This window comes from Rhea pennata, chromosome 6 (genome assembly GCF_028389875.1).
Source record: "Rhea pennata isolate bPtePen1 chromosome 6, bPtePen1.pri, whole genome shotgun sequence".
NCBI classification, from domain to species: Eukaryota; Metazoa; Chordata; class Aves; order Rheiformes; family Rheidae; genus Rhea; species Rhea pennata.
Window position 1 is genome coordinate 4243990 of NC_084668.1, and position 27566 is coordinate 4271555.

The following is a 27566-nucleotide window of genomic DNA, read 5'->3' on the forward strand; positions in this document are numbered from 1 at the left end:
GGTAGTAAATACAGCTAAGGACTTATGACAGCCAGAAGATCGATGTACAATTGATGAGTTCTATTTGAGGATCATCTGGGTGTTTTTCTGTCAGGCTGGACGCTCCACTTTTGTGCTGAGGCTTATGGCTTTTTTGCTTGTTTATGCTTATACACTGGACAGAAGTCCCAAGCCATGGCAACCACACAGCTATTTCCGAGGGAGAATAGGGGGAAGCTAGCTAGAAAGGAGGGAAACACTCCATGTGCTAGAGGAAGAGCCACTTGCAGCAGGACACTGAGAGGAAAAGGATATTTAGCTTCTTTGAGGACCGTGACCTTAACCCAAACAACTCTCTCGTGTGACCAGGAAAAGCAGGTAAGTTTATCCGAGTCTGCTAAGCTTTCCATAGAGTTTGCACTGGTTAAATAAGGAGTGACTGGATTTTTGGAGCCTTACGAAAGTCCTGCCCCGTTCGCTTTGGTTGCCACGTGTCCTTACAGCTGTGACGGACAAAGCCCGGGGGGCTGCAGTGCGTTCCCACTGGGAACGGCACGCAGGGCGGCAGTGGTCCAGGAGGTCGGGATGCTGGGACCCAAGTGGAGAAGCCCCCAAAGTGAGTATCCAGCTGGCACAAGCTTACTAGACAGCACAATATCTTCAAGGAAAAAATGAAATTCTAAAGGGAAACCAGTACAACAAATACTTGTGCTACAACTGTGTGTTCACTGCTGAGAAATGGCAGGATTCAGCATTAACGACACCATTCTCCATCTGAAGCACTGGAGAAGAAGGTTAGAGAAGGGAAGGTAACAAGAAAATAAATTAATGAACTCACTTAGAAATAAATCTGCACTTCCTACAGCTTGCTCTTATATTTTTCTACGAGGAGATCAGCACTGAGCATGAGAGGGTGAGGAATGGAAGGGTCACAGAGGTGTCTACTTTCATAAACCTTCTCAGCTCACAGTTTAAACGCATCCTCCACCTACCTTCTCAGTACTGAGCCTGAACACATGCAAATCAAGTAAACATGCATTCAGATTTATACATGTATAAGGGAGGAGCAGAGCTCGTTGCAGCAGGAAAACGAATGTCCTCACACGTGCTTTCTCTCTCTCTCACACACACACAGTGTGAGTCAGGTACAAATGGGTGGTCTGAACATGTTACACACGCACCAGGGGACTGTAAAAACTCTCAGCGTCGGCCTACATCTGCTTGCATTGAAGTCTCCCCTCCCGTCACTTCAATGGAAGCAGAGTTAGGTCAATACCGAAACACTTGTGAACATTTCTCTCGCTGCGTCGTTCCTTCCCTCTGCCCCCTCCGAAAATTTCCCCCCTGCTACTGTTTTTCTTTCTGAACCCAGCTGAGCTTTCGTGGTGTTCTCAGATGTTGCAGCTAGGCATAAGAAATTTATCCATCCCAAACCCATACAATAGATACCTTAATTCCTCCAACTGCAGTCGCCAGCGCTGCTTCCAGTCATCTCGATGTTATCTTGCTCCTTGAAAGAGCTGGCAGCATTACCTAGCTTCACTGCTGGAGAAGGAATCTTTAATCCAAAACTAGGACATGGCATTTGTTTGTTGTTAGAAGTATAACTTTGCGTTTGCACTTACAATAACGACTTGTAGCAAGTTAGTCACTGAGGAACATTTCTAGTCATTTATTTTCCAGCACAGACTACAGGTTTCCATGGCTATATTCCACAGGAAAAAAAAAAATCCAATTTTATGTGTAGATGAAATACTTCAAAGTCTCAACCACTCAAGCCATCACTAACACATGCAATAATATAAACTGGAATGAATTTTCAGGATGTAGTAGGCTAAAACTCAGCATTCAGAGCAGCACGGTTGAACTGCACTTTGACATTGTCCCTCCCAACCTCCCTCACCCCACACCCTCCAACTCTTTCTTACCTCATATTCTTCTCATACTTGGCCCCGTCTGAAAGCAGCTGGCAAACACTGATTGACGCAGGAGCCTACGAATTAATACAAACGACATTTAGCCTGAGCTTCCGTCCAATCCAGCCTCATAGCCATGCTCCAAATGTTTTAGCATCGATTTATACCACACACCTCTGAAGCGGATTTCTTGAATGTTCCTCCAAAAAGCTCACTATATCCCTCGTTCCTCAGCACTTGTTCTTCACATATTTTTCTTCTGTATTGCTTCGGCCTGTAATTTAGAGGGTGATCTTTATTCCCCTACTCCACACTGTAACAGCTAGGCTTTGCCTAAATCTCTCAAATTTCTCCTTCATGGTTTGAAAGATCTGAAAACTCCTGTCTGCATGGCTCAAACGCTCACCAAAGCTGCAATCATTGTTTCTTTTTGTGAGGATAACATGGAATATTTAACCTCGCCCCTAGTCTAATTCACATCAGCCTCTTTCAATTCAGACAAAACAGCAGCTCGCAGCACATTTTTTTTCCTCTCATGTTTGCCACCTGACTCGCTTCTTTGGCTCTGTGTACTAATTTCCCTTATTGCACCAAATCAATATTTTGGGGCTTGTATTCAAGGATCTATTTAACTCTGTCTTCATTTCATTCAAATCCACCTTTAATTTCATGGGATACATGCTCCATACCTACATGATTTCTTTCAAAGCCACCAACATCCCTCACCTTCACAAGCTGCTTTGCAAAGCCACTGTTCAGGCACCATGCCAATACACTGAACATCCCTTTCTCCAACAAAGTCTACAAAAAGCTGTTTGATAAAAATCATTTCTTTTAGAAATTTTGTCCATGAGGATTATGAGAGGAATCTTCTTTCGTATTAAGAAAGGCAATTTGTGATGACTTAAGATAGTGAAAGCTAAATATGGAGCTATACTCCCTATTTTCCTGCACTGTCAAATACAGGTAAGGAATTTCCTGAACTTAGTGTGTTTAATATTTAAAACAAACAAACAAACAACCTTCCACATACACAAAAAACACTATTAACAAGATGGTAAGCAATCATCACCATGACCACTCTTCTTAAGATGCTGGACCGCTATGCTTCAACCAGCAAAATTATTTTTTCCAAGATTGAAAAAAAAGAGGAGTACGTTCACCATAGCTCCTCGAGGTCATCACGTGCAGCCATCAATTTACGTTTGTTTCTTTATTGGTTTACTGAGACCCTCAAAGACGGTCAGAACTTTTTGCCCCCCGCCCCCATTGCCATATATATCTAGATCTTTGCAAGTCCAACGCAAATCTAATGGGCAAAAGAAGGCTTGAGCCCAGGGTGTTTAACAATGCCTTGAGGGGCTTATTCACCAAAGTTCGACGCTCTGACGAACAGCTTGCTGCAGCTCTAATGGTAAAGCATATAAAATGCATCATACATTAAATTTAATGTTGCCTCATTAGTCTTAATTAGATTCCTACATTACACCAGGATTATAGTTTCTTCGTATTTATGTTTGCTCCTAAAACAAAGTCTACACTAGACAACAGTTCAGTGCATCCTCTAACCTCTGAATAAATATGCCCTAAATTGATACCTATCAGTATTCTTAACCTTGAAGAACCCAAAATTTGATGATATTAGAATTACCTTTCAGAGAGAGAGGCTATGGAATCAGTCACAAGGGAGTAAATTTAAAAGGAAAAAATAGTATGCAAACATAAGCAATTACTCATTTTGCCTTTTAAAGGGAGTCGAACAGTGAAGGGAAAGGAGGACTGTTTGTTTCAAAGTAATGGATAGCTTTTATGTTTCTATAGAGCATACCTGAACAGGAGCTTTTCCTCATGCTAAGTAATGTCTTCTATTTAGCTAATGAACCTTGGGCTAGGGTTTTCCCAATTTTAGTAGTAAAAATTATTTTTAAGATGATGACACTACCTCGACTTTGGAGCTCAGCTACAGGATGATATAAAGGCAAAGTGCAACACCTTGACTAGACCTAATCACTCAGGCCAGTATCCTGGCACGGCGATGGCCAAAAACGAAGGGAAAAAGGAGATGAACTGATTCATAATTTTCATTACTGACCAAGTTACCCATTTGACAGGTCCAGAAATGGAGCTCCTGTAATAAATGCTCTTTCACCAGAAGGAGCAGCTGGGAGGTCCCCGGGCACTATGCCCCGATGCCTCTGCCCGAGCTACTGGCTGCTTTGCATCGCTTTCCAACCGCTGCTAGACTGCAGGTATCCCGTCGCACCTGAAACAGCATCAAGACTTAACATAAATAACTTTGAACATGAGGGGGGTCTGCTTTATGATAAGGCAGTGTGATTTATAAGATAAAACCACATGGATTTTCTTTTCGTCCAATAAAATCTTTTTTAAAATCAGAAAAAGCCTAATCTCTACCATAATTCTTTGAGGAATGACAGTGATTTTGCTGAAGGTTTCTTTTCAAGACTGTTTTTTCCAAGCTTTTCATAAGTTACTGGAGTATCCCATTTTTCTTCCTGCAGTTAATTTTAACAAGTAATTTTAAAACTCTAAACAGCTGAAAACATTACAAAACATGTTTAAAATGGTAGACTGAAGCATTTCTGATTATTCAAAATGCCAAAAGGATAATAGTTGGTTTATAAAATATTGTCACTCTTAACACTTGGCTCAAATCTCGCCATGAAAATAGTTCAGGCTTTTGAAACTATTTCTCACCCAGAATTAGAGTGCAATTCATACATATTTATCTACTTCTTTCCAACTGACTTCTCTGAGCACCCATAGTAGTAGGGGAGCAAAGAGAAGCCAATTAGCCTTATTGCTATTTAGTATTCTGTTGATATTTGTTAAGATTATTTCTTCTCATGTCCTATACCATTAATTTGATAAAATTCAATGAAATTCCATTTGAATTTACACATTGCTCATCTTAATTAGAATTTGAAGAATTTTATTAAAAGAAAACCAGTGCAGCTATATACATTTTATTTGTCCTAGGGGATTAACTGAAATTCTTTTGTCCTGCTTGGATTTTCCCTCCTCAGGGATGCTTGCGGAACTGAGCATCTGAGTTATACTTACATAGAAATTCACATATTCTAGTGGTCTCACCAGGTACAGTGAAATAATACTATTTCCTCTGAGATAAAACAAGCCGACTTAGGCTTTGGAAAATCCTTTCCTCTGCTCAGCAAATGGGGAAATAGTTATGAATTTCTTAAAAAAAATATATATATATGGCTTAAGCAAAGTCTAAATTTTTGTACTGCAGACAATTCTGAAGCAGTCATTTAAATAAGAGATTTGACAGCATCCATCCCAAGCAGGTTAGGATGCACATGGGACTTTTTCCAAACTCAGGTTTTAACTCTGCATCTAGCTACATTACAGTAGCATATTTTGCTTAGGACTGATGTATTGGGAGAGGTCTACCCAACCCCAGAAGGAAAAGGTTTACATTTTCTGAAATCTCCTAATCCTGTCTTTCTGCAGTCTCTCCGAAAAATTGCTACCTTTTTCTTCGAGGATAAAAAGCTCAGTAGTTTCTTCAGCTCTTTGAGAGCAGTAACATAACAAAAGTTCTAGTCACCAGTGAGTGGCAAAATACAGCTATGGAACAGCAGGAATTCCAACAAACACACACTCACACCCCAGAAACACCTCCAAATCCTACCATTCTTCATGATAAATTCAGAGAACACTAAAATCTTTCAGTAAATATGGATGAGGGACATATGAATGGTCTAGTGGCAGATTCACAGAAGGAAGGAGAACTGGATTCACCAAGTCATATCCTTAGCCAGTAACTTCACATACATTTCAAGTACAGTACAAAGCCCCTGAAAAAATATTTGGGAGGGGAAGTGAGTGAAAACTGGATGATGAGCTGAAAAGTAAAACATTAATTCTTGCTTTTGATCTTAAAACTACACGAAAGCATCTCCAAAACAGAGTAGAGTCGCTTTTTTTGCCAAAAGGCCCAAGAAAAGCTAATTTCCCCTTTGGGGAGATTTGCTGCAAGGCAGGGCTGCATCCTGGACTGCATCCACCCCCCTAGACTGAAGCTAATATCATCTCAAGCAAAAATAATATGTGTTGTAGTAACAGGGGGATCCTCTTCCTTGTTTTTTTCTTGCTTCCCTGACATGCCTGGCTTGAGAAGATGGTCAGCAAGCCTATGAGATGCTCACGACAGGTCCCTGCAGAGCCTGTTCACTGGGCTTGAGCTGGAATCGAAGGAGCAAAGGGAAGCATGAACCCCAACCATCGCAGCCGTACCTCCAGCTGCTGTGAGGGAGGCAGCGGATCAATTAATTAATTTATTCTGCTATTCCAAAGGTTTGAATACTTCCAGGATCAGCAGTTCTCCTTGCATGCACATTAACTGCTCTGGCAAGAGCGCCTCAGCGCAATTTGGTTTGAGTGACAAAAGCTAATTTTATTGATGTACAGCCTTCTGTGATCCTAGGTAGGAGGTCCGACGATGCACATCAAATGGCTTCTCCAAAAATATCGCAGTAATTGATAATGAGGCAGTGAAGCAGATTTTTGACAATTTTGATCCTACCACAAGCAAATGCTAAATTTAGACAGCAGAATTTTAAAACCGGTGCCACATTGCTTTAAAAGTGATTATGGAAAGATATACATAGTTTAATGAAGACTAGTGTTACTCAATGAAGATTATTTTAAACTCCAAACAAAACAGGAGAGAAAAAAAGCAGCTAAACTTGAAACAAACTGACGTATAGCACTGTGTTGAATATTTTATTAATGTTGATTTTAATAAAGAGGTCATCCACTGCAGTTTGATTCCACTACTGTATTTTACTATACTTCTGGACATATGTCAAGTATTAAGTTAGGTGTATAAGGAACCTATCTGGAAGAGCCTGAACAAGGAAGATGCCTGACAGTTACAAGAAAGGCCTTTACTATATGTCTATATTTTGTTTCATTAATCATGAATGTTCATTAACCAATCATAGCAATTTATTATGCACCATTTCAAGACATCTTATGTTACAATGGTGTCATTTTCACTTTGATCATCTAAAGATCTCGCAAGATGGCATTTACAACTAAAGGACATGGCTCCTCTGCACATGATGCATGAATGTGTAGCAGAGATTTTGCAGGGCTGAAAAAAGCAACAAAAAACAACAAAAAAACCCACAATCTTACTGTGCAACACAGTTTGCAAGACACAGAAACTAATTATGTAGCTCAAAGATAACAACCAAAAATTAGATAGAAATATTCAGGTGAAGTGATTTGCACACAACTTTAATGGTGGATAAGCATGAGAAGAAGATAGTGTTCATTTTCTCACATAATATTTGATCATGAAATGTTATGCTAGGCAATATTACACTCTTATCTTACACTACAGTCTGAAAAACGTACTCTTTAAAAAACAATCTAAAAATGTTTTTAAAAGGCTTGCGTTTTTTCACCACCTGCTATTGCATTTATAACATGACAAACTAAATATACATTTAGCAAAGGATAGTTATGAGTACATTACCATAATACAGTAAGTCCTTTCCCCTTAATCTAATGGTCACTGCAAGAAATTTTGTGATCCTGAGTATTAGATACAATCTAATTTTATGGAACCAAGGTTCTTCACTGTTCATTTCTGCGCCTACTGCACCTTTCATAAACCTGCTGATTAATATCAAACAGTGAACAACTCTGACAAGCAGGATTACTAATCCAACATAACTGTTTATAGTGTGAATGAAAAAAGTGCTCCATTTCCAGCCACTGCACTTAATAATAAATTCCTGTTGTACTTAAACGTTGAAGGGATTACATAACTGTCAAAGTTTCTTTAAATGTTAAGGGTAGTAATCATATTAAAGACACACTACACAGAAGCAAAAGCAAATGGCAGATTCATTATTATTACCATATTTGCACGGAGTTTTAAAATACAAGGCCAGATTCCTAAACACATCAAATTTGTGCTCATTGCTCCTAAAGAGAGCAATGAGGAAGAGTAGCTGCAAGCTCCACCAGCGGTGTTGCAATCGTGTGCCATATAAGGGCCAGAAAAAGGAGCTTCCCCTGCTTTCATGTAGCCACAGGGCTGTTCTCGATTACACCAGCTGAAGCTACCACGAGGACAATTGTGCCAGAAAGACACAGGAGAATACCACACATTCCTCCTCTCTCTCTCCCTCTTCTGCTGTGCATACTTCATGCAAGAAAGAAAGTAGCTGTTAGATTGGCTCAATACCATTTCGGGACAGCCCTGAAATACCCGTTTAAGATATACTTATGACAAATGTGGCCCTCTTAGCTATCCACAAACAGTGATAACCAGGAACTTGGGGCAAAAAATTAATTATGAAGATGCTCATACATGTGCACTTTGGTATTTTTCCTTCAACCAACATAACTGGCTTTAACACATCATAATCAAAAACCCTGGAGTCAATTAATGACTTACTATCAAGTAATACTATAAATTTTCTAATGTTTCCAGAGATAATTCTGATAAACAAACATTTTAACCAAAAAAAATAAATAAATAAAATGAGGCCTTGGTCTTGAATTGGACTCTATATTTGACACTGTCACTATATTGGAGTCTTTTGGAGGATTAAAACTTGAGACTGATGTCTCCCCTAATTATGGTTATTGGCAAAGAAACAATTCTTTGACTGTCTCTCAATATTCTTTTCAAGGACTGGGGTTATTCACACAGCTCCACGCCCTTCGCCCAGCAAGACAAGAGGAATGCTTACCGATGGAAGTTATGCGCACGCAATGAAACTCCTGTTCCCAAGTTAGAAATGGGACCCCATCAGCAGCATTCCTGATATTCATAGCGCTGCTCACGTTCCATGGCATTCAGCACCACTGAGCCAAAAGCCTTGATTAAAAATGTATACGCATGATTTTTACATACTTCTTTAAACCTTTGAATCATTTTTGGAAGTGCTCACCTTCAGAGTCCTGCTGGAGTGCTTGCTTTAGGAGGAAGGGCTTTGGGCACGTTCTCATCTGAAAAATGAATGCCAGTGTTGCTGGTCAGCATTAACATCCTGGAGGGTCATCAGCTCTGCAAGGGTGACACTTCCTCCAGTGCTCACTCAGTTCCTCTTCCAAGTCACACAATTAAATTCTGCCAGAATTGTCATTTTCCCTAAAATAAGTAGAACAATGAAAAGGCAATGAGAGGGAATGTTACTAATTCTTACAGGTTAAGGTCCAGAGATGATTACATGCTTGCCACCTAAAAGTTAAGTATTATACAGTAACATACTTAACAGCAGGATGGAAAACATTCTTCATGGCTCGAGAATCCCTGAGATCTTGAACATTTTCCTCTACAAATTCAAGACAAAAAATTTAAAACATTTGCCAATAATATGCACGTAAGAATAGACATGGGTCTGGAGAGGGTCTAGAGAAGGTCAAATTTCTTTGAAATCTTTTATCTTTTTTTAGGTTAGTTATCACTATGGCAATAGTTATAAACATTTTGTGAAAAACAAAAATAAAGCAGGCTGGATGTTACATACTCTGAATGAGCGTCGCTCAAGAACATAAAATAGTTGTTTCTTCTTCTAAGTCAAATTTCTAGGAAAGATTTTGGCAAAAGTATAGTGAGACACAACCCCTTCTGTTAGTGTAGAAAGCACCACGTGTAGTGAGCCAGCCCTAGCACATACAACCAGGCTATGGCGAGTTCCCTGTCGTCATGGTTCTGAGTCCCATTCCTCCCTCTCCCTTTGTGTTGAGCTCTTCCTTTATGGGAATTTTAAGGGGAAAAAATGGCCATGTTCCTATTTCTCAACATTCTTTGACCAACTGTCCAAACAAACTGCCTTTTTCAAATTAAACTTGTATTTTGTTACTCTTTTTTAATCTCTAGTTTGGTGTCTGTCCATAAACAGAGGAAAGACCTTGTGACCCAGCAGATGGTTACCTTAGATAGTTTTCTTTGTGCTAAGGTTGGAATGGGAAATGCTACACTCTTCTGCTGTATCTTGAGATCTCCTGATTCCACTGACATTTATTGTCTAATGCCTGATGACAGGGCAGCGGAGACAGCACGTTTCAGCTCCATTTCTAACACCATCAAAGTCCCTTTCCATTGTAACAGAACTGTTCTAATTATGCACATTTCCCTGTGCTGTATTCCTCCAGGTCTTGTCTCACCAAATGATGTAAGTCTTGATTACACTTCTTGTATTCAGCTTGTACAACGAGGCTGAAATACTCCTGAACACCTTGATGACAAGTACATGGATTTGCCTGGCAAAACAATAACCATGCTAAAGCTCTTTTAACATCCTGGTTTCTTTGCTGAAAGCATCTGCCTATACTGTCAATTCATCCTGTGCCTCTTGGGTGTCTGACTTAAGCATAAGTATGCAAGTCCTATAAATGAATACATGCCGCTGGGGGTAGCACTTACAGTAGAAGAGTATCGTCTCATGAGTGATAAGGGTGACAGAAGTGCAAAGCAGAGCTGAGTGGATCTGGCACTCACATTGCGAACAACACAGCATTCGTACTGTAAGATTTTCCCACAGAATGACATGCAGTAATTTATTCTAAGCCCTTCCAACTTGTGTGTGTGTGTGTGGTTTTCTTTCTTTTTTTTTTCTTTTTTTTTTTTTTTTTTTTTTTGTTCCCTCTGTGAAGTTGCTATCTTCTGCAGCTTTTCTCTAAATAACTATTTAAGGGAAGATGCCGCTGCTAAAATGAAGTACCTCATTTGAGGGAAAATAACCAATCTGACCAAGTAAATAACTACTAGTCAAAAGTACTCCCACACAATTGCATTCTACAAAAGTATGGCACTGAAGGGGGAAAAAAAAGTGGCTTTTAATACCAAAATATTGGTGAATCATGTTTAAAAATACTCTATTTTTAAACACTACTTATTATAAAGTATATAAGCAAAATAAAAGTGCACTTCCCAACATTTTAAGCAGGAAATGCAGTTTATTCAATGATCACCCTGTTCTGAGCATTTCAACTTCCCAAAAGTCAGAGCATGAAAGACTTACAGATCCACCAATACCCTGTGGCACAGAGATGCAAAAAATACCTCTCATCCTGGGCCAGATGAGTTCTCCAACAAAGCTATTGTCATGTCTCCAACACAAGCCACTAGTGGATGTTTCAGCAGATGCAACAGTTGGTACAAGGGGGGCAGCCACATACACTCCTGCTCTGAAGCAGACCAGACATTTTCTGACCACACTGGACTCCAAAACAGCTAGATATGGGCACTGTTGATAACCCTAAGCTTCTGTGGGACATTTCCCATATACTGCTGCCCCATGTGGCATGTCTGCTGAAAAGGGGGACTTCAGAACCCAACGATCCTAGGGTCTGAAGCCACAGCAGAGAGTCTGAAACCTCCCTGATCACCTACGAGTGCTCCATTTCTCTTCTCTCATCTCGCCCGTCCCCCTACCTAGGTCCTCTTCTATAGTGATAGCTTTCTAGCAAGGCATCGCTGAACTATAGCTGCATACACAGTTCAACTCTTTGGTTAAAAAAAAAAAAAAAAAAAAAAAAAAGCTATAAAGTGAAGAGCACAAATCTTGCATAAGCCCTTAAAAATTTACATTCTCTGTACTTACAGAAATTCAAGTAAAGACAGCAAGCACATCTACCTACCTGACTGTCTGTCTATTTTCTCCCTGGAGTCTTTGCTGAGCCTTAAGGCTATACACAACTGTGCATGAGACAAGCTCCTCTTGCCTTTCTGCTGCCTGTTGTCCAGCTGTTGTTGGTTAGTGGGAAAGAGATAGGGAGATAGATACTACTCTTCAAAACATTTCTGCTCCTCTGTTAGTGACTTGCTATCTTCAGCAACCTGGTCAGAGTGTAACCCTTAAGCACACATCTTCCTTAAGAATAAAAATCTTACAGCAAAAACTAGCATGAAAATGAGGAAAGTATTCAGCATTACAGTCAGATCAGTTAGCCTTTCCTTGACTTCCCTAGCTGACAACCTCAAAATATAATCATAGCCTTCAAAATGTAAACTTATGATGTCAACTAAAGGTCACAATTTTATTATTTTAAGACTAGCTAAGTAATAGTTTTAAAAAGTCCAAATGGAAAAGAAAGAGTAATAATATTCCAGGAGGGATATATTCTTTGAAGTTAATGGAAAGTTGGATGAAAATCACCAGTTTTGCTTCATAATTTACCAATATGCAGCAGGTTCCTTTTTTTGAACTATCTAACAAGACTGAAATATTGCAGTCCTTTAGACATGGGAAATTCAATCAGCTTTTATCTTGCTCTACAATAGTGTGAAGGAAGGGGAATACCTATATAACTTTTTTGAAAAGTGCAATTCTATCTACAATAATAGGCACTTTTAGTTTTGAAAGCCTTGCTGATGAGTCCAGCATAGAAAACTGGTGTGAATTCAGCGTGCAGCTTCTCCAGCTGGTAATCCTCACAGATCACAACTGTATTACGCTAAAAATCGTATACAATTATAGCAAAACAGGAAATAAAGATTAATAAAATACTAGAATTAGGAAAAGGAGGGGAACAGAGCGGGAGACACACCAGAAATGATTTGAAGAACAGTCTGTGAGATGATAAACAGGTCTTTTCTCTGATATCTATGATGCTCCCAGGGAACCACTGAAGAGGCACGATTCACTGCTCTAACCATATGCAGGTCTTTGTGAGGCTGAGTCTTAATAGATTTCTGTAATACATACATCATTTAAAAACATACTTTCATTTAAAAGTTCAGTTTTTTAAGTACATCAAAGCTTTGAAAATGTAGATTTATTTCTTTTAATAGTGCATATTAATAATATTGATATAATTATCAGTATTCATATTTGAAGACTCCTGAATACAAATTTTTCAAAGGTTACTTGAAATTCAGAATTGGGAGTAAAGAGATCCATAATTTAGTGGGTAGAAGTAGGAGTCAAGATTTCTGGAGCCTAATTTTCCCAGTATTTAAATACTGTAGAGAATCAATGCAAAGCTCTGGAACGAACTTTGAAAAAATTGCTTCATTCTCAACACCACACATATTTGATATACAAACTCTGTAGACTAAAATTCCTGTCCTTTACAACTACATGATGTAATTTAATTGAGCGCTTTGAGATCTCATGATGAAAGAGTGAACACGAGCATAAAGTAATACAATAAATGTATCACCATTAGACTTATTAAAATTCATATACTAAGATCTATAAGCTAAGTAGGAGGGACAAGTTATTCCTGGGTGTTTAAAACAAGGATGAGCATTAAGAATATTAAGTTGCACAATTCAACCTGGCATACCAAAAGTAGTCTTTTTTTTTTTTTTTTTTTTTTTTTTGGTCCAGTCTTTGGAGAACAACAAACAAGTCCCCTTAAAATAAGGACAGTAAGCTGTTGTACCTATATACATAGATTTGCTTTCTAGGATGGTCAGCTAGTACTCAATAAATGCCATAACCACAGCATTTACCCAGCGAACGCTAGGTGAGACCGCCAGCCCTGCCCTGCCAATCCCGGAGCGCTGTCCCGGGCTCCCACGGCGCGGGCGCGCGGGAGGTGCTGTCATCCCGCTCACACCAAAGACACAGCGGTATTGTAAAGCCCCGTTTAAAGGTAAGATAATCCAGCAATCGAAGTGTCCGGACTAAGCACCACCAAGGGCCACATCAGCTACGTGCCAGCAGCCTGAGGACTGTGACTAAGTTGCACGTACATTTGCATAAGTTATATAAAAATGTATGCATAAAGTTATATTTATCTGTACTTGTATCTTCTTTGATATGAGTAGATGTTGCTTGTCCACCCACAGTAAAAACTTACAATATTGTAGGCTCATAAATACAGAAAGAAAGAGAGCAAATTACAACAGATTTCTCCCAGGCTATACGTTAGATGTTGTTCGGAGCAGAGCTGCAGACAGCAGCGAGGCCCCAAACCGCACTGGTAAGTCAGCCATCAATGTGACACCGTTTCCAGTGCTATCATGTCACCCTGAGTAAGGTACGTGTACAGGAAATCAGCCTGACCCCACGAGATAGATCACCTCACTCCTCCACCTCGCTTGCCTGCCGCCTCCCGGGCCATCGCGACGATGCCGGTCCACCTCGCAGCACGTGTCACCTGCAACGGGGCTCGAACGCGAGCAAGGGGGGTCCGAGCCGGCTCCCCCCAAAAGCTGGCGGGAGCCTTCCCACCACCCTCAAGGAGGGCGGAATGGACGGGAAGAGGTTCGTCAAGATTCACAAACATGATTTTCTGTTCATCTTTCTGCTTCCTCACTTCATAATCTCCGTTTCCTGGCCGAATGCCATGCGTTGCTGTTCTGTAGTTGATTTACAATAAACAGAAGACAAACTCTGTAAACTTGTATTTTACTGCCAGTGACACACGCTTCAAATTCCCTCTGTATTCTCAATGAGAGAGAGGGAAAAAAAAAAGTTACTGTATTTCCTCCAGATCTTTGTAGTATCTGGCTTAATCCCTAATTGAAAAAGAGTAGATTGTTATGGAGACACAAATTATACTGTACATAATGAATTTCATCAGAATACAAATATAACAATATTGATTTTTGCCTTTCAACTAGGGAACATCATATTTTAAACTTGGGAACCATTTAGCTTTCATTTTTCTCAAACTAGTTGTGAGGAGACTTCGAATTTCAAAGTAATTGCAAGGATATGTGAAGCTCAAATCCAGCTTAATGACAAAGGGGAAGCAAAACTAAGAAATCTCAATTAGCGTAACCAGGGATAACTAGATTCAGTTTCTGAGTGCAGAGTATCACATTAGTGCAATGAAACAAAACACTCACATAGGAAATATCAAGGTGTTGTGGGAAGAAGTGACAAAGGCCAGGACATCTCAAGTTAAAGTTGACACATTACCCCTCTGAAAGATCACAGCCCAAAGAGGGCCAAATTGCACACACAAAAAAGCTCAGCCTGGACTTTCTAATTTTCTCTTTGGGCTAGTTTTCTTCAGCATTATACTCTTGTTTTTGCAACAAGAATACTCCAGGTAAGGGAGTAAGGCTAATGCATTTAGTTTCAGGAGAAAAACAAAAACAACTAAACAAACCTAAACTAAATATACAACTCATCCCCACCTATATTTTATAAATATAGCAGTATTGAATTTTCAGGGAATATACCCTGCTAGGTAATCTAGTAGTTAACTGCAGACTATGGCATGTGGAGATATATGTATTTATACAGTTGTAGTTATTTTGTACCCAATGCACTGATCTACTCTGTAACTATATGATTAACAAGATTTCTTGAAATATTTATTGTGTATCCAATTGAACAGAACATCTTCTTTGAATGACACAATATAAATTACCTAATTAAGACACATGATATGTGCAATAAACCCACATACATAAAACATGTGCAGCAAACAGTTTTTCAGCCCAAATGTGTCATTGAATTGTTTTTTTTTTCAATTTAGAAAAAAAGTATACCACATGTAAACTAATTGTCTCCTAAAATTCCTTTTTTTTCTTCTTTCAATTACAAAGGCATTGCCATTACACAAGTGTAAAACAGAGTTTCTCATGCCAGTAGATTTGCAATTTATTTTCTTATTTTTTAAAAAAACAGTTGAAATACACATTTTTAAAAGTGGATATATATCTAAGATGTTAAAGTTACGTATGGCAGCAGTATAGACAATTCTATAGCACCGTTAGAACTTTTGCTGATTAAAAAACTAGCATGACACAGAACGAGCATAGCACATATAATCCCAATGTATGAAGTCCCAAAGGGTAAATTTGATCCTTGAGTACATAAAATGAGGAAGAGCATGTAGTAGAATTGTTATTGTCTCTGGGTATAATAATGGGAAATTCATAACTAAAAAGCAATGCTCAGTTCTGGCATTCACACATTACAGAGGATGGTTAAAATCCCTAGAATTAACGTAGCAAAGAACCACTGAAATGATTTATTCAAAATCTACCTAACAAATTTAAACTCCACATGTTTTATTTATAAAAGAGAATAAAGGTTATCTTAACATTCAAAAACCTTCTAACATAAAAAAATTAAAAATATCTAAAGGTTGGAAGTTAGAGCTAAAGAGATTCAAAAAATAAATATTTAAAATACTGATAAAAATTCATCATCAGAACAAAATACTAAAGCTTTTTTCTAGAAAAGGACTATTTCTGGAGTTGAGGCTTTAAAAACTATGTAAGTTCAAGCATAAATTAGAAAACACATGATGGCATTACTGGATGAAGTCCTATGGCCTATAGATCATGAGGTCAGGTTGGTCCCTTCTCACCTTTGTATATAAAAGCAATATTTTTATGTAGCTATGATTTGAAATCTGTTAGACCTGAGAGTTCCCAGTCAAAATCCAACTCTGCGTTGTGGGAGCTCCTGAGCAAACACAGAAATCTCATGAGTTGTGCACAGGAGCTCACAGTTTCAAAGCTCATTTTTGCAACTTACAGTGAACACACTGTAAGCGGGATCATTTTCCCAAAGTCAGTGATAGCGTAATACTAAAGTTTATTATAATGGTATTTCTTTCGTTTTGCCTTCGTAGTATTTGGGAGTTTGACCGCCGCATTGCTTGTTAAGCAGCCTGTTCTGCTCATACAAGGCTCCAAATTGCTGTTGAAGATCCCCAGATTTATTAATTTTAGACTCCTGGTGCCAGCTATTTTATATGGCAAACCAAAAAGCAGGAAGGGGTTTGTCTTACATGATATGTACGTGTTCCTCGAGAATACACTGGAGATTTTTTTTTTCTTTGATCCGAACATCTCCAATACAGAAAGACTTGTTGCATTGGCTAGACAGGCTCTATTTTCACATTTTAAGGCCTTAAAGGTCTCTGAGTTACCCAGGAAAAGATTCATTAATCCTGATTTTAGAACAGCCTAGCTAATGGGGTGTCCCATTTTCAAAGTCATCTGCTGAAATATCCACACTTTGAAGATCTCTCCTGTTTCTTTGAGGGCTAGCTGATGTACTTACTTTTGGATACCAGTGCCAAGAAATTGCACACATAACGTTTAAATAGCGCAGTTCATGTCCCCAGAATTGTTATAGTTCTAATCGCCACAATAGTTACTAAAAGCATGTGCTCCAGACTGGTGGGATTCAGTTTCAATTTTTAGCATACTATTTTCACTGCATCCTACACTCAGCCATAGCTTATCCATCATTTGATTCTGACAGATACATATTTTATATTTTGACAAGCAACCCACTTGACTGCTTTCCTGTGACATCATCTTATCTCTGAATGTACCAACCTGTTAATAACTTCATTTTCTGGTTGAATTTTTCCAAATTAAATTAAGCAGGCGAAACATGTTAAGCTCACCAAGTCCTCTTAACACTTCTGCTGAAGGGCATCTTCTGATAGCTTGATTTTGAAAAGGGCAGCGTGCAACCTGTTCAGAGAGGGATTTAGTCCAAGATATCAGGTCTGTGGAAGGTAGTAGTTCTTTTTCTTAGCTAGAGGAAAAAAAAAAAAAAGAAAAGAAAAGGACAAAACACCACAGCAAACAACTAAAATTAAATATTTATCATCTAACTGTTAACTAATATTTCCAAGATTATATCATTATCTAATGGTACTTGAAGGAAGCCCTTATAAGATAAAATGGAGCAATATAATCTAACATAAACTAATTTTCTATTTTTCTTCTGTAGATAGAGAGATGGGAGCTAAATATAGTGCAATGTTAGCGTGAAATAATTTTCCCTCTATCTTGCAACAATAAAAAGTCAGCAGAAGCTTTTCTTTCATGTTAATTAAAATAATTTTAGGAAAAAGATATTCTTCCTGGATATACTATATGATATAGTTAATTAAATATGGACACTTTTGCACTTATCTTATTCTATGATTAGCTCAACTGTAGAAGCAATACTGCACCGGACATGAAATCACAGGACAGTGACAAAATTTAATTAGATCACATGGACACAAAATCAGAAAATCAAGCTCTCTTCCCAGTAGCTTACAACATTTTTTTTGATTCTATGCCTCAATATTCTGCCATTTAAACAAAAACATTGCTCTGAAGGAAAGGAAAAATCAACATGAAAGCATAGTGCAACATTTCTTTCTTTCTTTCTTTTCTTTACAGTTGTGTTACACGTACATAATGCTCTTATTTCCTTGAGTTTTCCCCACATACTCAGGTTATTTCAAAAAAGAAGCTGTCGCTGGTAGCGCCCGTTGGTCTGATTAATCGGGTTCAAGCTAGAGGACCAAAGCGCCGGTAGCTGCACCCAGGGGTGGCCATGCACCTGCGCTGGGCCAGGTGGTGAGGCAGCAGGTCCAACCACTGCCACGGCAGCACTTGGGGCCTCCCCAGCCCTGTGCAAACCAGGGTGGTGGGCAAAACGAGAGGAAAGGAAAGCTCAGCAGGTGCTTCGGGTCAGAAGCACTTCAGGTGCAAGTTTATGACAACCGCTTTTATTGCAAAATAAATCCCAAGGGGGAACAGGAGGAGGAAATGCATCCCTTCCCACGTTGCAGGAACATCCTCCCGCAGATGGGGTGGTCTCGGCACATGCCAAGACAAGGAGAAAGCCCAACAGCACGGCTGGGCTCGAGAGAGGAGCCAGAAGGCTCAAACCACTCTGCTTACGCTTTGCACCTACGTTCTGCTCTGAAGCAAGAGGACAGATGAGGAGCTGAAAGAAGTTGATATTATTCCCCTGGAGTTACGCCTTTGAAAGCCTGTTCAGAGACCTGAACTGCATAAAATGTCATTGCATAAATTACTGCTACACTGGGACTTCATTAGCATTTGTAGTTTGCATTGCTTGATATATATGAAAATATCCATTTAGGGCCAAATCCTCATCCCATTTAATTCAAGGAGAGTTTAACTTTCAACTCTGTTAGAGTGTCAGACTCAAGCAGGGAGATTTGAAAACATAGCGCATCTTGTTGGGCTTTATACCAGCAATCTTCAAAGATCCCTGGTGTGAGAAACGCCACCCGGCACCGGCAAAAGCTGTGAGAATGTGCTAGGGATTGCCAGAGCTCCCTGTGCTCCTGCCTTGCCCCATCTGAGCTCTCGATGCGTCTGACTTTTAAGCCAGCCTTCCGCTTCTTAGAAAGCAAATTAAGACCAATAATGAAAGACTAAATTATGATAAATCCTTTCATTTTCTTTACCGATGCTAAAAACATATTCTTTTTCTGGCAGTGCTAACGGTGGCCTGATCCCATCTATCTTACTGTTGTAACAGTCTTATTTCAAATCATCACAGGGTTTCCCTAGAAAAGAACTCCAGATCTGAAACAGAAGATCTAAGTAAGCTGGAATTACAGAACTGCTACAGAAAGGCTAAGCCTTTTAAATAGAGATATGTACTATTTGGGAAGCTACATGCCGTAGCTGAAATACATGCTATTGCATGGGGGACTGAAAACAATCTGTGACTTTGACTTGTTTGAAACAGATCTAATTAGAACCAATACAAATGCAACTTTTCTACAGGGCTGATCTAATCAGCACCAGCAGTTTTAATTATAAGCCTATTTAAGGTGAACATATTGCACTACTGCGAAAAAAGATGCATTATTTTGCATTGTAGGTGTACCTCCTACTTCTCTATCTGTCACGCAAGCACTGTCTTTAATAGCTGCTAATGTTATGTCTCATTTTCTAAGTTCAATTTTCTAAGTTTCTAAGCACAATCTGATGGAACCCAACCGAAATCTAATAATTGCAATCTATTTTATTTTTTCCTCACTGTTTAGTTTTCACCACAAAGAAAATGACAGGTCTAATATGAGGCTCCCGAAATGTAGTTACATCTAAGCTTCAGCGCTCCAGAGCACATAAAATAAATATATGATCAATGAAATGAAACATGACAAAATGTTTCATATTGATGTTATTTTTCTTTTCAAAACGTCTTTTATGGTTAATGCCCTCAGTCACTTTTTCCATACATTTTCTTTTTTGTAATATATAGCTTTCCTAGTTCTGATTTCAAGTTCAGGGTGCCTGGGGAGAATTGGAAGATTTCTTCAAACCAAGACTGTTCCTTCAGCCTTTCACATGAGAAAATTGTTAGGCGCATTAAAGTATTCCTGACTATGTTGCATTCCTTTGTTCAGAGTGAGTTTTGGGAACACATCCTTTTCTCATTATATTTCCATAAAATATATTTGATCTATTCTATTCTTAGAATACCTCTGATGTGGTCTGTGAATGGAGCACAGCATAAAAATATTTCTTTTTTTTATATGAGACAAAATGTTTCCATTTCTTAGACACATAAAAAGTCACTATATAGCACTCCACGAAAGTAAAACTTTACAGAAAGTTTGGGTATAACTCGGCACAGATCACAAAAGGAATCCACCCTTATATTATTCAGTTGTAACTCAGAGGCTCATCAAATACATAGACACAGAGAGAGGGAGAGGAGAAAGAGGAGAAGAGCAAAAGAAAGGGAAAGAAAAATGGAGAAAGAATGAGACCTGGATAATACTGTTGGGAAGCCGGTTTATATTTAGAAGCACAGAAAGATGTTAACCATGTGCCTTCTAGAAAAAAATAAATCTACCATAATAGTAGTTGACAATAAAATCACCTTTGGAAAAAGTCTTAATACTTTCAGAGCACAACTCAGAATATTTCCAAATGCAGTCAGATGTCCGAAATGTTTACGCAGACAGATCACTGGGCGCTTTGAGCACTTTCCCCCCCTCACTTCCCTATCTTGTTGTTGTTTTCTTTAGGACCTTGAGAAACACGAAGAAGGAGCCACTTCTGGCAGCTCTTTCCTACAGCTCAGGCTTGGCTTGCCTGGTGACTGCTACACCCATAAAACGATGGTTTCGATCAACTCCTTCAGAACCCTTTTTTCTCTCTGAAGTTTTCCGCTTGCCCCAGAAGCGCTGCTCTAACCTGACACGTTGGAAACACGAGGACCAGGAACACAAGGTTTTCTCTACTCTGGGTTAATCGCGATACAGCCAGCGCGGTGGCAATAAGTGAAACTACCCCGGTGCAACAGCAGCTGCAGCCAGGGGAGAAATCACAGTTTCCATCAGCCGAGTGTGCCCCTGATTTTGACTCAAGTAATGTCATCTAATGGGAGCTGGGAGCCTGCATCAGCCCAGCTGCACTGGTTACTGACCACAAATGACTTAATCCCCAGCATAAACAAGGCCTAACGCTAAAACTCCTTTGCCTAGTCCCTCACAGCTTCCTACTCACAGTTCACGGAAGATCACTGCTCCTGGTTCCCACGACTGCAGAGTCAGGATCAAAGGCTCAAAGAGAAAAAATATATAAAGCTTTTTTTTTTTTTCCAGGTTATAAATGCCTTTGCTTCACTGTGCTGAACTATTAAGAAAAAAAAATGAAACAAAAAAAGAAAACAAAACCAAACAAAAATGGACATAGGAAAACTTTTTTACATCTCCAAGCAGCTACAGCCTTGCTCAAGTACAGACAGCAGCAGATGATGGGACATTGTTTGTGCTTCTCATTATTCCCATAAATATATTTATTTATTGTTGATTGTTAAACAGACAACTGGTATTCCCTCCAGATGCTGTTTGAACAGCCTTGGAAAGGCTTGAGTCGGCTAAGCATTAAAGCAGGTGAAGTAGTTCTTTGCTTTCTGGGTTTTTTTGGTTTCTTTTAATCTCTTAGGCACTGAAAAAAATTAGAGAATATCATGTAAACTGAAAAGTAAAGTCTGTGGAGAACAATACTCTTTTTCTTTTTTTCCATCAGTCTTTCACTTTAGAGGAGTGAAATATAGCTTATTATCTCAAAACCAGACCGGTGGTGTCTGTCTGGGAGCACTCTGCATCTCCAGCGCAAAACAACTACTGATTTTGTACGTGCTGCAGAGCCTAGAAACGTGGGAAGTATTCACGTAGGTGTGTTGGCAGAGTTGTGTCATCTAGCCCATAATGCACCTGGTTGCTATCACTTTTACTTTAAAAAACACTAAAATGCAGCTAATAAAATTTAAAAAGAAAATCATATAAAGTGACATATAAGCAGGTTTCACATATGAGTGAAAAGAGCTTTAGCGTGTTCTTTGACACGTGAAGTGTACATTCTATCAGGCTTTTCCTGATTAAGGTAATGAGAAACACGCACTATCTAAAACAAAAACCAAAAACCCACCTAACCAAACCCACCATGTTAATAAGTACTGCATGTGTAACAGGATCATTCCAGCAAAGGAAACTTCCCCCTCCCCCCGGTATGAAATATTCTTGGATGACATATAACAGTGCATTTTTGTCACACTGTCCACAGATTTGCACACACAAAGGGACTTAAAATGAAGGCAGGCTATTTTCCCCTGGAACCCTCCATTTCCAGCAGTTATTTAAACTGTCACATCGTAGGGTGTCAGTGCAAGAACCAAGCACGCCAAAGCATCCTTCCACCAGGAGCTCTCGGCTGCCCGCACCCAAGAGCGAGCCGTGCAGACAGACCCCATCCCAGGGGACATCAGGTTCAGGGGACACCACATCTCGTGGAGCAGCTGCACGCGCGCCTCGCCGTGTCCTGCAGCGAGGACATGCGACCATGCCCAAGCCAGGCTGGCCCTGCGGGGAGATGCTGCTCGCCCCCAGAGCTCCTTGGCAGGGCCAGCTCGCCCCACGCCACTGCAAAGTGCTCAACCACTTCTCCGAAGGAAAAAAGAAAGAATAGTTTGCCTGGCTTCCAAATTGGTTCAAAATCCAAAACGGCATTAACTATATCCATTTCCTCCACTGAGCTCTATGTATCTACTCAAGCGCCAGGTACAGCCCAGCAACAGAGCGAGCTCTTTGTTTATCGACGTTTCTTCATATCAGCTCAGCTATCTGCAGGATCGATCCCTTAATTTGCAACATCTCTTAAGCATGTCAGAGATCAGAAATGAGCCATATCTTGCTTCTTAATAAGTTTCTATATAAATCACTGCCTTGTTAAAAACAAAATATAGTACCCTCCGCTAATGATCAAATTCTACAGTTTAGCAATGTTAATGACCCTTTACTGTTGGGCACTGACATATTTTTATAATAAAGGTTATGACTTACATTGTATTTATTATAAGCAAGGGTTTCATATTTAAAAAAAATCAATGTTTTAATATGTAACACCTAAATATATGGCCTTCCTATGGCTACATTTCAAAGGCAATGTGTGTGTTCTGTTTAACTTTTTTTAAAACCTCACTCTTCAGAAAGTTGTAAATATTCTAGAAAGCTTGTTAATCATGAAATCTCATAAAATGAAATTTGTCCGGGGCAGGGGGAATCTATATGATTTTCAGCAAATTGCCTTTGTTTCAGATGCACTGGTTCATGTGTCAGCACGCCAACGTGTCATGCCTGGTTACGTTTGTCTTGTTGTGTTAAAATTACGTTCCTGACATAACCAGGCTCAATGCCCCATCTCCATTATGTATCAGGCTGCCCATTTTAAGAGCTTTTAACATCTTAATACAACACTTCCTTACTTTTCTTCTTTCCTTACAAAAACATTTTGAATTTCTTTTCCTTCGTTTTCCTCAGTGATTAAATGTCACATTCTCCTTACAGTTGGCCAAGGCTTAAATGCATGTGTTGGTAAATGGGTAATACATTTTGTTATGGATATAGAACAGTTCAAAATTGTAGTATCAATATTTATGGGGCTACAGACAATAATATGATGGGTGTCAAACATTTTGTGAAGTAGCTATTGATTTTCACAGTTCCATTTTGAAGCAGGAACACAAGGCATGGCACAGTGCTTCACGATAACAACCTGAGTAGCTCCCATAAGCACCCAACTTTCAGTTATCGCACACAAGTCCTCTCCCCCCACCGACAGGCATACACCGAAAGTCTCCTCGAGTATGACAGTCTACAGAGAAGCCATCTAAAAGTATTTTTTCTATAATATTCACTGTCATTATTGATCTCCCCATGCAAAAAGCAAACATGTTATCATTTAACATCATATCATATCCTATAAAGCTGTACAGCCATGAGCAGAAGCAGCAATATATTAATTTTTTGAATTCCTGTATCAAGACTAACTTTCCATTGGGAAAGGGACCCAGGACTTCAGAAATTTTAGTCCGAATTATTTATACAAACACAAACACAAAGTATGTCCTTTAAGCGAGTAGCTTTGTGCATTAGCTCACTTTGCAAGCATCTATCCATGTTTGAGTCTCAAGGTAATGTACTTCAAAATTAACATAAATAAATTTTATAAAAGCAAGAATTAACAACACAGTGATTAATCATGCTATCAAGAGTAATTATGTAAGAAGTCAATCTATCTTCCAAACAGTAGCTGCTGCACACTGTTTTGTCATACACCCATGAAAAGCAGCAGATATTACCTTCTGCTGCAAAAAATTGTAATAGTAGCACCTGACTGTAAACTAACATAAAATAGCTATAAAAAGATACTTGAGCATTTAAATACGAATAAGCTTGAAAATTTCATCCAGTGCACCAGGCAGACTAGGATAGTATACATTTAATATTTCATAATTCAAACTCTAACTTCTCTTTATTATAAGGCTCAAACTCGTATGTTTTCTGTTAATGACTTCAAAGTAGCCTGCTACCCCATTTTCAGCTAATCTCAAATAGCTGAGCAGTTTATGATCCAGACGTGGTAACACCTCGAGATACTGCGGGGTTCTAGTCTGGAACTTTTTGAACTGCACTAGAACTTTTATGAAAAAAATGAAATAAATTGAAAGGCAAATTTGTTAGTCTGAGACTAAACATGTTTTTTTAAAGAAATTGACCGGTTTACATCTCGCAGCATTCCAAAAAAATTAAAAATAATAAACATCTCAGTCTTGCTGCCTCTTTAGCAGGACAGGTTTCCCACAGCTGAATCCTTTGATGATACTCTTCGGACTTTCTATTTTAAGAAATTATCCCTTTCTGCTTCTCTCTGGAGGCAAACTCTCTTGCTCTCCTGCCAATCTTCCTCCTGACCTTTCTGTCCTGTGTACTTGGCTATTCCGTCTCTTTTCCAAAAGTCCTCGCTCTCCTTCCACATTGCTAGACCTTCTTCATTTCCATTGCCAATAATTCCCTCTCAGTTGCCAGGAGTCCTCTTCTTCTGTCCTGACTGCCAAACTATCTAATCTTCTAGGCTTTCTTCCTTACTTTTGCCAGAAGATTTCTCCAACTTCCAGAGAAAAGTGCATTGCCAAGACCACCCCATATACTTGCACCGGTGTAGCAACCAATATTGATACAACTGGATATATTAAATGAAGGAACCATATAGAGTAATAAAACCTACATTATTATGACATTGAACTTATATGTAAACATTGACCATAATTGCACATCAAGAGGAAATTACTTTTCAAATGCTATAGGCAATAATTTTAACTCAATCTCTAATTTCCAAAACAAAATATTATGTTAAAGAACATGTAAAGATATATTGGAGACCACTGCCTTTCTCACATGAAGAACAGAGGCCTGGTCAGCAAACACCTCTTGCTGTGAATACCACAAAAATAGTCATGTGATCATATCAGCTGCTTTGTAAAAATTTCACATAAACTACCTAAAAAGGTGTTGTTTCTTGCAATAACTGCAGCAAAGTACTTAACCTCCTGCTCTACGCAAACTCTGTCACATCATCACTAACAAAAAGCTAACTCCAATTCTCATTAAAGACTATTATTAGACCCCTCCATGCCATGGGTCAGCTCAAGAACTGTGCTTGCCTAGGGACTGAAGGAGGTTATTCTTTCTGGCCTTGAAACAAGGACTCTATCTACAGGAATGTTACTCTTTTCAGCTACAGCTTGCAATATATCTCTATCTACTCCAGCAACACTCCGCATTTAAACATGCCGATACCGTCATTCATAACTTCCAGGCTTGACTACCATAGTTCTCATAATCACAGTAGGAAACCACTAACTTTAAGAGAATTACTAATCTTTCGGAGCACAGTAAACCAGAAGCAGAGGAGGCCTCCAGCCCATCACCCTTACGCTCAGCCCTCTTCCCACTAAGTATCAAGCAAGATCCTTTATTTCATTCCGAGTTTTCAAAAGCCTCTGAGGGACAGACCGACTCTGTGGGCTTCATCACCCAGCATGGGCACGCTTGCACTTGAGAATTGCCCTCGAATAGGAACATCACCAAGAATCAGACTCACCGAGACTAAGGGGCTCACGCAACAAAAAGAGACTTGCTCCTAAAAATACAGCAACGATTAGAATACCAGCATTTCAAAAAACCACTAACGTATCTTGCTTTTTTGACCTACAGCAGCCTCACAAGAATAACACGATAAAATAAAAGACTGTTCCAGAAACCTCTCTTCATAGGTTAGGGGTACGGAAAAAATAATAAATACATCCATTGGAACATTTTGAGATCAGACAGACGAGTGCTGCCTAAATACCTCCTCGTACAAAAGTAGATTGATAGAAACAGTTGTGAACTTAGCCAAAACCTCTTCAGCATACTCTGCCTGGTGTAAACTCTCCTCAGTAAAAGCATAACATTTGCTCAGGCCAGGATGCTGAAGTCTACAAAACTATCCTCAGCTTTGGACCTGTAAAGTCTTAAAAGCTTAGTATGGTTTCGAGGGCCTTCCAAGCTCTCCGCACACATCAGTTTTACCTGGCAAAGGTGGCCAGCACCCTAGTCTTCCTGTTCATATTTTATACAGCAAAGTAGAACAGCTTTCAATTTAGGGAATAAAACACTCTCCAGCTGAAGAAAATTCTCACATTACAGCACGTTACGAAGAATCTACTTCAATTGTGGTCAGTTGTCATGGAGAAAGAAGGGGGGAAGTATATTCCCACGTGAAAACCTTTCTCATTTAAACACACACACACAGAGCCCCAACTCCCCTCCTTCCTGCGCTTGGCATTTTATGCAAAGTAGGTGAATCTGGAACGAGAGACCATTTAAAAAATATTCATTATGCTATTTATGTGCATAAATGCGGTTGTGTAAAAGTCCAACAGGAATGCATTCACAATCGGTTTAAGTAATTTTCTCTTGGCAAACCACCATAAAAAACAGGGGCGTCATGGCGCCACCAGAATTCGAAATTGTGGTGGGGAATCATCGGTACACATGGCATTAATCTCTGCCTCGTTGCAGGAGACACCCTCGCCTGCATTGCTGGCCTGGCTCTTAAATCTGAGATGTTGTAACTTGAGTTTAAAATGACACCATAAATAAGATATACCCTTCCCTCCTCCTCCAGACAAAAAAATTACCCACTTTATTAAAAAGACACATATTTCAGACAGTTTATTCCAGTTAGCGTTCTTTATTGCCAAAGCACAACGAAAGCGTAATACTAATTGGTTAATAATAGACCATGTAATCTTCAGTATTCATATTGGACATGATTCAGACTACTGAGAGACTTTTTAAATATATACATATAATTAGTTAACCCATTGGTATTACATTCTTGTTACTTTGAATTGATCACAAGACTTTAGGGATCTCATTATACCATACCAGTTTATTTTCCCTAGTGACCGAGAGCACTTAGCTGTCTTTTAATATCTTACTATTAAACGCTTACTGAGCTTTCGTGTCATCTTTTACCTTTTCCCAAAATTCGGCGGAGCAGAGTTTTGTTAATGCAGTAAGATAAAATATAACCACTTTCTCTGCAAATTTCTCTACGATCTGTGA